General features: G+C 36.5%; 1 pseudogene; it reads right to left on the bottom strand.

The window, feature by feature from the left end:
- Positions 1-4,055: 4,055 nt before the first annotated feature.
- LOC140507602 (olfactory receptor 52E4-like) lies at positions 4,056-11,263 on the bottom strand (annotated as a pseudogene).
- Positions 11,264-11,604: the final 341 nt, after the last annotated feature.

Raw genomic sequence — 11,604 nt, forward strand, 5'->3', positions numbered from 1 at the left:
AGAGGGATCTCTCTCTAAATCATTGTTGGCAAAGTTCTTGCCAGAGTTCTCATTATTAGTCTGATCCTGCACCTGGAAGATGGTCATGTACCTGAGAGCCAGTGAGGCTCAGAAAGGGTCATGGAACAGTCTATATGGCATTTGCTGCCTGACACCTCCAGACAAATGCCAGGAATAGAACAGAGATCTGTACACAAGGTTTGTAGTTCTTACCAAGGCCTTTGACACTGTTAGTCATGAGGGTTTATGGAAAATTATGTCAAAATTTAGTTGCTGGGAGATGTTCATCAATATTGTATGTCCATTTCATGATGGTATGTTTGCCCAAGTTCTGGGTAATGGACAATGATCTCATGCCTTCCCAATCTCTAGTGGAGTGAAACAGGGCTGTGTGCTTTCTCCCATTCTTTGTAGCATGATGTGTTCAGCCAGGGTTCCACTTGCTGTGGCCAGATGAGACTAGCTCAGGATCACAGCTGTCCCAGATAGCCCACCTCAAAAAACCACGTGAAGAACCTGAACCCTAGGCAAGTGAAGCCAACAGCTGCCAACACCAGGACCCCAGGCATGGCTCAGTACCCCAGTGAAATCAGGAAGACATTTGTATAGAAAACTGAGCTTGCCTATGCTCTAGTTCAACTAAGAACCATCCGGCATCCAGACCACACATCCCCCACACTTAGTGAGCTACTTCCAGGGCAACTGCGGGGAAACCCAAAAAGACCTAACCCACTTCTGATTTCAAACACCAGCCAGTGCAGCAACAGGTAAACTGCAACATTTAATATCTAGCTGAAAGAACAAGAGGTCACAACACACAATCAAGTTTGAGGCACAAGAACTATGGGACAGAGCTCTCTGTGCCACAAATGCAGATATCTACCTTAAAAGCCAGGAAAAAGGTTATTATCATGCGTTAAAAGCAAAGTAGAAAAGAAAATATAATACAACCTTTTAATGGAGACAAGGACCAAAACACAAATACCAAAGAGATCAACATTGAGACTGTACTCCCATCTCAAACATCACAAGGAAATATGAACTGTTCAGAAGCACAAAGATACTTCTTGGAAGAGCTCTGGAAGGATTTCAAATCCCAAATTAGAGAACGAGAAGAAAAACTGGCCAATGACTTTAAAAATATGAAAAAAGAATTTACGGAAAAGAACAGCTTTTTAGAAAGGAAAATTGGACAAAGGGAAAAGGAAGTATAAAATCTAACTGGTGAAAATAACTCCGTAGAAGGAACGATTGGAAAGATGCAAAAGTTAACTGAAGAAAACAATTTGATAAAAAAAGAATTGGGCAAGTAGAAGTTAATGAATCACTGAGAAATCAAGAATCAGTCAAACAGAATTTAAAAAATGAAAAGATAGAGGAAAATGGAAAATACCTAACTGGAAAATCAACTGATCTGGAAAACAGATCCAGTGAGAAAATCTAAGGATTATTGATCTACAAGAAAGCTGTGATGAAAAAGAGCCTGGACAAAATCATCCAAGAAATAATAAAGGAAAATTGTCTGGAATTCTGAGACCCAGATGGAAAAATAGTCATTGAAAAAATCCACCATTCACCTCCTGAAAGAGACCTGAAACGAAAAACATCAAGGAATATCATTACACAATTCCAGAACTATCAAGTGAAGGAGAAAATACTTTAGGCAGCCAGAAAGAAATGATTTAAATATTGAGGAGCTACAGGATCTTGCAGCTTCTACTTTAAAAGATCAAAGGAATTGGAATACGATATTCTGTAAAGTAAAGGAGTTGGGACTACAACCAAGGATTAATTACCTAGCAAAATTGAGCATAAAAATTCACATAAGGAGATGGACATTCAGTGAAATAAGGGATTTCCAGACCTTCCTGACAAAAAAGCCAGAACTCAGTAGATAATTTGATTTTCAAGCACAGGTCTCAACAGAGGCATAAAAAGGTAAACAGGGGAAAAGAAAAATTTAAAAAAAAATGTTACAAAATATGGGCAAACTGTTTACATCCAATAATGGAAGATAATCCTTGTTAATCTTGAGAATTATATATTTATTATGACATGTAAAAGGGATATACATAGATAGAGGACGTGGGAATTAATTAAATTAAATGATGTGATGATAATAAATGTAATTTAAGTGTGCAAAGAGATTGTAGTGGGAGATGTGAAAAGTAGGAGACGGAAAAAAAAATAAATTCCATCACAGGAAGAAGCACAAAAATGTATTACAGTACAGGGAAAGAGGGCTGGGAGATGAACATTGAGAGTTACTCTCATCATATTAGATTCAAGGAGGGTACAACAAACTCAGTTAAGTATAGAAATACAACTAGTTGTACAGGTAATAGGAGTGGAGGGGGTAACAAAAAGGGAGGGGAGGCCAAAAGGGAGGGAAGAAGAAGTAAGGGACAAGGGAATTAAAAGGGAGGAGGCTGAAAGAGAGGTGGGAAGACTGAGGGAGGCGGTGACCAAAAATTAAAACTCTGTTGGGGAGGGGAAGGGAGAAGGGTGAACTAAAAGCATAAACAAGGAGAAAAGGGATGGAGGGAAAGACACAAATAGTCATCATAACTGTGAATGTGAATGGGATGAACTCTCCCATAAAATGGAGGTGGATAGGAGAATGAATTCCAAACCATAATCCAGCAACATATTTACAAGAAACATATTGGAAAAAGAGAGATACACATAGGGTAAAATTAACAGTTTGGAGCAGAATTTATTGTGCTTCATCTGATGTAAAATAATCAGGGGAAGTAATCCTAATCTCAGACAAAGTAAAAGCAGAAATAGATATAATCAAAAGAAATAAGGAAGGAAACTATATTCTGCTAAAAGGCATCGTAGACAACGAAGCAGTTTCGTTACTAAACATATATGCTCCAAGTGGTATAGCATATTCATTTGCAATTTGTCTCCCCAGGTATGTTATGAGTTTCTTAAGAGCAAGGATGTCTTCTCCCTCTTCTTTACATGCCCAGTGCTTGTCACAGTGCCTGAAATATAGATGGTACTAAATCAAATTTTATTTCACTGTAAGGGAGGGGTGAAAATGAGGACCTTTACTGGGCTTATGTCAGGGGAAACTGAGAGGAGAGAATGGATATAAGAAATGTTCAACAGGAAAGAAAGAAAAAAAAGTCAAAGGAGAGTAAAGACTCAAAAATAATCTTAGAGTAGTTTAAAAAAATGAGATACTGTGCAGAAACTGCTGTCACAGTCAGAAATGGTGATATCAGGAGAAACAATTTTAGTAGGAGAAATAACAGATTTTGGTATCCTTAGATTCTCTAAAATGAGGATATTTGAGGGCGAGTTCTGAATTCTCATTATTCAATAGTGACACACATCCTTCCAAAGTGAGGCAATTCGACTTAGAATACGGAAATGTGTTGGGGGTTAAAACATCCAGCAAGATCCCAAATTAGGATGTGTTGAATATAAAGATGGGTCAGTTTTCAGGAGGGAAGATAAAATTGCTTTTGGAAAGTCAATCCAGTCACCATGATTAGGCTGACCTTGTTTCAATTTTCTGGAGACACCAGAGGCCTAAAAGGGGGAAAATAAACACACTGAGTTTATTGACTTATTGGATCATTTCTACAAAAAAATAGAAAAAGAAAGAAAAAAACATCTCATCACTTTCTCCTGCATATGCTTGGTTCTAACCCCGTAGATTATAGGATTGAGAGTAGGTGGTATCACCACATAGAGATGGGCCAGAAGAATATGGATATATTGGGGCACTTTCTTTCCAAAGTGATGGATCATAAGGGAGAATAATACAGGGTCATAAAATGGCAGGATGACACAGACATGATACACACAGGTGAAATGTCACTTATGTTAATGAGAGTTCAAGATCTTCCCCATTAATGAGCCTGCCTGTTGGTCTTTATTTCTCTGTTTGTATTTTCTCTCAAGTTCAAGGTGTTGACTTTTTCCCCTGAACTAAGTGAATTGTATTTGTTCTTGATTAAAGTAGATTGTTGACCTCTTAATAGTTGTTTTCCTTTTAGAACAGCAGATCCGTGAACCTGCACAGTAGGCCTTCTTGTTTATGTCAGAGTCCTTGCTGTTACAACAGGTGCTGAAGTCCTTGAGGTAGACATCCTGAGAGGGGAGCCTTGTAGGATTTGCGTGTAGGAGAAAGCAATGGATATGATGTCCAAAAAGAGATACAGATAGTGCCCAACCCATAGATAATGTTAACTTTGAGTCTGGCACAAGCAATTTGAGCAAGGCACATGTGCTCGCAGTAGGTGTATGGGAATATGGTTCCCAGAGAATAGTCGCCTAAGGATCAAGAACACAAAGGGGATCACTTCGGGGAATTACCTGACTACAACCCCAAAGTCCATCTGTTGGTGAGAACAGAGCTATAATGAAGAAGGTTACAGATAGCCACATAATGGTCTTGCACCATGGATACTAGAACAACTGATTCCATGCCAGTAAAGTTGTGGATGAAGAACATCTGACTGAGACAGATCCCAAAGCTCATCTGCCTCAACTTGAACCAGAAGATTCCTAGAATCTTGGGGATGGTGGTTGTGGACAAGTCTAGCTCAATACTGGATAGCATGACCAGGAAGTAGAATAGGAGTTTTTGAAGTATCTTCTTAGTCTTAATTACAAAGAGGATACTGATGTTCCCCACAAGTGCAATTAAATACACAATGCAGACTAGGAAACCAATCCAGATGTGAAAAATTTCTAGTCCTGGAATGCTCAGCAGCAAGAAGGAGAAGGTATGCAACTGTGTGTTATTGGTAGAATGTAACCTTTGTGTAATTGCAAATGACAGTCACTTGTAGAATGACTCTCATTTAATTTATTGGACAGTTATTCATCACTTAGTCTATCTGTTATCCTAGAGATAATTTTAAAAAAAGTAACCTTCTTTCATTAATCAAACATGCAAGTTTTAGAGTAATATAATCTTAGAACAGGAATGGAACTCAAAGACTTATTGAACTTGAGTCCCAAAATGTAGATACCTGGAACTGACATGCCTACCAGGTGGCAATACAGACTCTATTTGAGGTTGAATAAAAATAGGGAATTCAAAATCTATTTCCCTTATCTATAGCTTGATGTATTAGAGTATCCTTCTTTGTATATATTTAAATTGTGAGTTTCTCTAACTTTTTTCTACTGAACTTAGTTCCGTATTTTGGGATCAGTTGACAGCCACCTCAACTTTGAAACAACCTATTCAGGACTTCTCCAGATAAAACCCCCTCAATTCCTTTATCCTTTTTATGTAACACATAGATTTGAATACTCTGAGTATCCGTCTCTGAATATTTTCCATGTTTTTAACTTCTTTCTTTTTGTCCAAATATGGTTTCCAGAATTAAACATCATTCCCCAGTTTCTGTCTGACAACAGCAAAACATGACCATCCAATTCATTTTCTGCATACATTTATTAAGTACTGAATATGTACAAGGCAGTATATATTTGGTGCTAGAGATACAAATCAAAAAAAAGGAAAAATGAGAAAACATAAAAATTGTCTCTGTCTCAAGGAGCTTCCAGTTTAGTGGAAAATACAATAACTGCACATATAATAAATACAATATTATTAGAAAAGGGCTGCAGAAAAATGTGTGATGATAGACTAGAACCAAAGAAAGGAAGGAAGGATGGAGGAAGCAAAAGAAAGGAAAGAAAGAAGAAGGAAGGGAAGATAGAGTGAGTGAGAGAGAGAAAGGAAGAAAGAGAGAAAGAGAAAGAATGAAAGAAGCAAGAAAAGAAAGAAAGGAAGAAAGAAAAAAGGAAGAAAGAAAGAAAGAAAAAGGAGGAAAGAAAGGAAGGAAGAAAAAAGAAAGGAAGGAAGAAAGAAAGAAACAAACGAAAGAAAGGAAAGAAGGAAGAAAAAGAAAAAAGAAAGTTATTAGTCAAGATATGATGGCTGGGCAAATTGTATTATGTCACTTTAATGGAATGCTATCATATTATAAGAAATGATAAATGAAGAGTCAGAGAAACATGAAGTCATTCAAACGAACTGATGCATCAAGAAGTAAGTAGAACCATAAGAATAGTATAAATGATAACTATGATAAGTAAGTAGGTCAGCTAAGTGGCACAGTGTTGAGAGTGCTGGGACTGGCTTCATGAAAGTTCATCTTTCTGAGTTCAAATCAGCCTTCAGAGACTCACCATCTGTGAGACCTTACATAGTTCACTTAACCCTGTTTGCCTCAGTTTCCTCATCTCTAAAATGATCTGGAGAAAAAAAAATAGTAAACCACTCCAGTATCTTTGCCAAGAAAACTCCAAATAGGATCACTAAGAGTTGGACATGACTGAAGAAGAACAGAGCTGAATGATAATAACTCAAGACACACACACACACACACACACACACACACACACACACACACACACGGGCAGCTGTTTATGGACAAATGTGAAGACCAATCTTGTTCTCAGAGATCAGATAGTGAAATACTGCTCCCCTCCTTCCCTTTCCACCCCTTTCCAGTAGAAAAGTAAGAGACTAGGTCAATTTAATGTTGCATACGCTGACATATGGCTGGTGTGTTGCTCAATTGTTATACTGCTTTTTTCTTTGTTACGTTAGACATTGACAGGGGCACGTATTTTGGGATATAGTTAAATTGTTAAGACAATTATATATATATATATATATATATATATATATATATATATATATATATATATATATATATATATATATATATATATATATATATATATATATATATATATATGTTTAACAGTTATAAAGCATTTTTTAAAGTCTAGCGTATAATACAATCGCCAAAACAGGCTTATGAAGAAGGTATCCCTGCAATTCCCATTTTATTGAGGAGAAATGTACTACTGATTAGAAGGCAGACTGCTTAGTCTCCACATAACTACTGTAGTAAACCACTGAAATTTGTACCAGAATGAAGAATGATCAAGAAATTCAGTGATGAAATATAGTATATAACTTCTTTCACACTGGAACTGACAACAACAATTGCAACAATAAAAGAACAAAAGTAAGAATCCATGAACCATAGGTGATTTCTCAGACTGTCTAGCAAAGGTAGGACCAGCGTCTTCTAATGTAAATCAAAATAACATACATAGTCTGTAAGACTGTATAAGAGAGTAGCAAAAGAAGAGACCTCCTCTAAGAAATTGCCAAGGTAAATTAGATAGCCCCAGGATGGAGAAGTTGGAGATCCAAAGGAGCAGCAGTGGGCAGCCACCATGGAGCAGAAACTAGGGCTCTACTACAGTGCTCAGATCTGCACAGCCTGAGCCCAGGAAGAGGGGAGGATATTGGAAAAGAGAATTAGCATTTATGTAGCACCTACTATACCCCAGGTACTGTGTTAAGCAGTTTTTACCAATATTTCCTCTTTTAGTCTTGACAATAACCGTAAGAGGTAGTTGCTTAATAGTACTCCTATTTTATAGTCAAGAAAACTGAGGTAAACAGAGGTGAAAGAGGTCATATTTGAATTCAGATCTTCCTCACTGCAGGCTCAGAGTTCTATCTATGTCTACCCCACTTGCTTTTAGGTTTAATGAGTCCCTAATATTTTGTTCTGAAATGCCAGAGAGAGCTTGGAAGATCTCTTTCTCAGAAATTTAAAGATCCAGAAGATCTAACGCTGCTAAATGGAAATCAGTGCCAGAACTTGAGAGAAAAAGGAAACAATGATGCAGGACTGACCACCCCACCCGAAAAGCACAGCAGGCAAACTGACCAATCCTAGCTCTAGCATGAAGTCTTAACTAAGGGAGTAAAAATGGAGAGATGATAATAATAATAATGGTATTTATATCATGTTTTACTATGTGCCAGCCATAGTGCCAAGTGGTTTTCAAGTACTGTTTTATTTGATCCTCACAACATCCCTGGGAGGGTGCAGCTATTATTCCCATCTTGCAGATGAAGAAACTGAGGCAAACAGGTGTTATAAATAACTTGCCCCATATTATAGCTAGTAAGTGAATGTGATCAGATTCTAACTTACATACTTCTTACTTAACAGGTCCTCTCTATTGTGCCATCAAGTGGTCAATAAAAAAAAAATGACTGCAAATCTAAAGAAATTCTAGCAAAAAAAAAAAAATTCCCACGTGATTACATAGAAGAAATGAGGTAAGAGATTGCTCCAGATAACTTTTGATGAGATGTTACCCACTACCTTACTGCGAGGTGATGGAAAAAGGTAGAAAGCAACATAATTTTAGAGAAAGACACTGTGTGAATTTATTTATCTTCGCTGTGCTATTTTCGTCACAAGGATTTTTTTCTTTATCTTTCATTTGATTTTTATTTAAAAAGCAGGACAATTTAGTGGACTGGGCATGAAAAATAATAATAATACCCCCTTCCAAAGTGAAGCTCTGTATTTTTGTAAAAGCCCAGAAGGGAAAAAAATGAAGTTTTTTTTGAGAGAACAGAATAACAGAGCAGTTAGGATTTATTATGGATAATTTGTATACAATTTTTTAAAGCAACAGGTGTGTAATAGAAATACATAGTTTTGTAGAGCACCTTCTTTTTGTGCTGTTTTCTCTATATGGGAATAAACTTGTGTGCATGTGTATGCAAAATTTCTTTCTTATTGTAGAGAAAAAGGGGAAGATTTGGATATAATATATAGTACCAACATGAGCCTAGCCAAGCATGATCAGAGAAGCTACTTAAAGAATGCTCAGTTTCTTTACAGGTAGAATACGGACAATAATACTTATGCTAATAACCTCATAGAGTTTTTAATGGAGAAAGTATTTAGTAAATAGAAAATATTAGAAAAAAAGATTGCTGCCCCCTATCAATTGAGGTTATACTAAGTATCATAAAAATTTTGTTTTCAGTGAATCATCTCATAATGGAATCTACATGCAAAAATAAAACTGTATTTTACTCTATAAAATCATTAATTGATAATTTGAGGCATTATACTGATATTCCAAGGGGAAAAGGTTAATATAGGCAGAGAAATGACCCAATAAAAATATAAGAACATTTCATTTCATATACAATAAAAATATGAAATGTTTAGTTATGTATCATTCTATGTATCTCGTTGTTATAAGTAGATAATCAAGTATTATTTATTTCTCATGTTATTTGAAAATTCTTTGAGATGCTGAGTGAAATGAGCAGAACCAGGAGAACACTGTACACAGTAACAGCCTGTCACAGCAAGCAAAGAAGGATTGTTGTTCTGGACTGAGTTTTAGCCAATCAAGTGCCTTTGCTTGAGTCTTGCCTTTGAATCAATCAAAAGTCTTTGATTAGAAATAAAGTATAGGGGAACTTGCTTATGGGGAGGCAAAACAGAAAGAATGTTTTGATGTTGGTTTTCTTTCTGTTGATCTATGTTAATTTCTCAGACAGCATCCGTATCTTTTGGTCCGTGTTAATTTCTCAGACAGAAACCTTGTCTGTTTGTTTTTATAAGTGAACTGAGATGATGGCAATGACAATGTGTATAAATATTGTTATAGTCCTGTTAATCTTTGCTCTCCTAGAAACAGAAGAGGCAAGCAGGAGCCCCTAGAGCCTGTTGTCAGGCAGAAGCAAGAAGAGTTTGGAGTGGAGCTGAGACAAGGTGCAGGAGTAGAGAGCTGCCTACATGTGAACACAGGCAAGAGCTGGGAGAAGGTGGCACACAGAAGAGAAGTCGTGGAATTTGGAAGTCAGCTTTGAGTCAAGATGAGAGAGGACTTTACTTGGACACTGTGTATTCATTAAGAAGATTGTTCTTACAGTGAATGACCTTGGGGTGGATGGTTTGGTATTTTCTGCTATTCCTTAAGGATGCATCATGCTAGGGAAGAATCTAGCCTGGGACTTCCTAACTTTGGAGACACAATGGTATAAGCTATATGCCATATGACATACTGAGTATTATGAGGCACATATATGTATTGGATGATATCTTTTGCTTAAAGATATTGTTATGAATGTTATGCTTTACTTTATTGAACAATATTTAGTTTATTGCAGAATAAATAGAGGGTTCATTACAGTATGTGATTACACTTAAAATCATTCACAGCAGCAATCCTTAGGTGTGCTGCCATGATTGGCTTTACACAGTCATAGTGTGCAATGACTAATTTTGACAGACTCAGCTCTTCTCAGCAATGCATGGACCTAAAACAATTCCAAAGGACTCGTGGTAGAAAATGACATTCACATCCAGAGAAGTAACTATAGAGTCTGAATGCAAAGCAAAACAGACTATTTTCTTTCTTTTTTTGTTTTATTTTTCTTTATCATGATTTCTCCCATTTGTTATAACTTTCCTATACAACATGACTCCTATGAAATTATGTTTAATAGGAATGTATATATAGAGTCTATATCATATTGCAGGCTTTCTTGAGGAGGAAAGAAGAGAAAATTTAAAACTTATGTAAGTGAATGCTGCAAACTAAAATTAAATAAATTAACTAAAAACAAAGAAAATTCTTTGAAATCCTAAGAAATAAAGACATAAAAAGTGATGAAATATGACATGAATACTTAATCCTTTTGGAATTTCAAATGTCTAGAAACTGCTCTCTTAAAAGTTACTAAAGATCTCTTGATTGTCCAATACAATGCTGTTTTCTCAATCTTCATCATTCTTACCTCTGTAATTTTTGACACCGACAATCACCCTCTTTCCTCTGTGTTTTGTGAATGCATTCTTCCCTAATTCTTCACTTATCTGACTATTATTTGTCAGTTTCTTTTGCTAGCTCTTCATTGCAGTTACAGACACTAATACTGGGTTTCCTTCAGTCCTCTGCCTGTGTCCACTTCTGTTTCTATGTGATTACTACTTGGGTAATCTCATCAATGCCCATGGATTCAATGATCATATCTGTACTTATGATTCTCATATCTACATATCCAGTCCTAAGCTCTCTGCAGAACCTCTAGGCTTACATCTCAAACTGCCTCTTGGATATCTTGATTGAACTTGATCTTTAGATATCTTAAACTCAACTTGTTCAAAACTGGACTTCTTAACTTCCCTATACTGATGAGGGAAATTTCATTGTCCTATTTACCCAGGCTGTTCACCTCATAGCATCTTCAAAGCATCACTATCTCTCATCAACCCACAACCAATGTGTTACCAATGTCTACCGATTTTATCTTTGTAATACATATTTCACATATGCCGCCATTTCTTCTCCCACATTATCAATGTCTCGGTACATATCCTCATTACCTCATATTAGGACTACTGTCATCATCTACTGATTGGTCTACCTGCCACATGTGTCTCCCTCCTTCAGTTCATCACTCAACTATCCAGGTGATCTTCCTAAAGATCAGGTCTGAACTTGTCATTCCTCTAATCAATAAGATCCATTGTCTCACTATCACCTCCAGGATCAAATACAAGACTCTTTCTTGGGGGTTCAAAGACATTCATAATCATTTCCTTTCCTTGCCTTCCCATTATTATTATCACTTCTACTTAGAAATTCAGGCATTTTTTTTTCTGTCAGCCATGTATGAAATACTCTCCCTCCTCATCTCCACTTTTCTTATTGCTTTCCTTCCTTCAAGTCTAAGCTAAAAATTACACCTTCTAAAGAAAGCCTTTCCGGATTCCT

The sequence above is a fragment of the Notamacropus eugenii genome, chromosome 5, assembly GCF_028372415.1.
Source record: "Notamacropus eugenii isolate mMacEug1 chromosome 5, mMacEug1.pri_v2, whole genome shotgun sequence".
In the NCBI taxonomy this organism is placed as follows: domain Eukaryota; kingdom Metazoa; phylum Chordata; class Mammalia; order Diprotodontia; family Macropodidae; genus Notamacropus; species Notamacropus eugenii.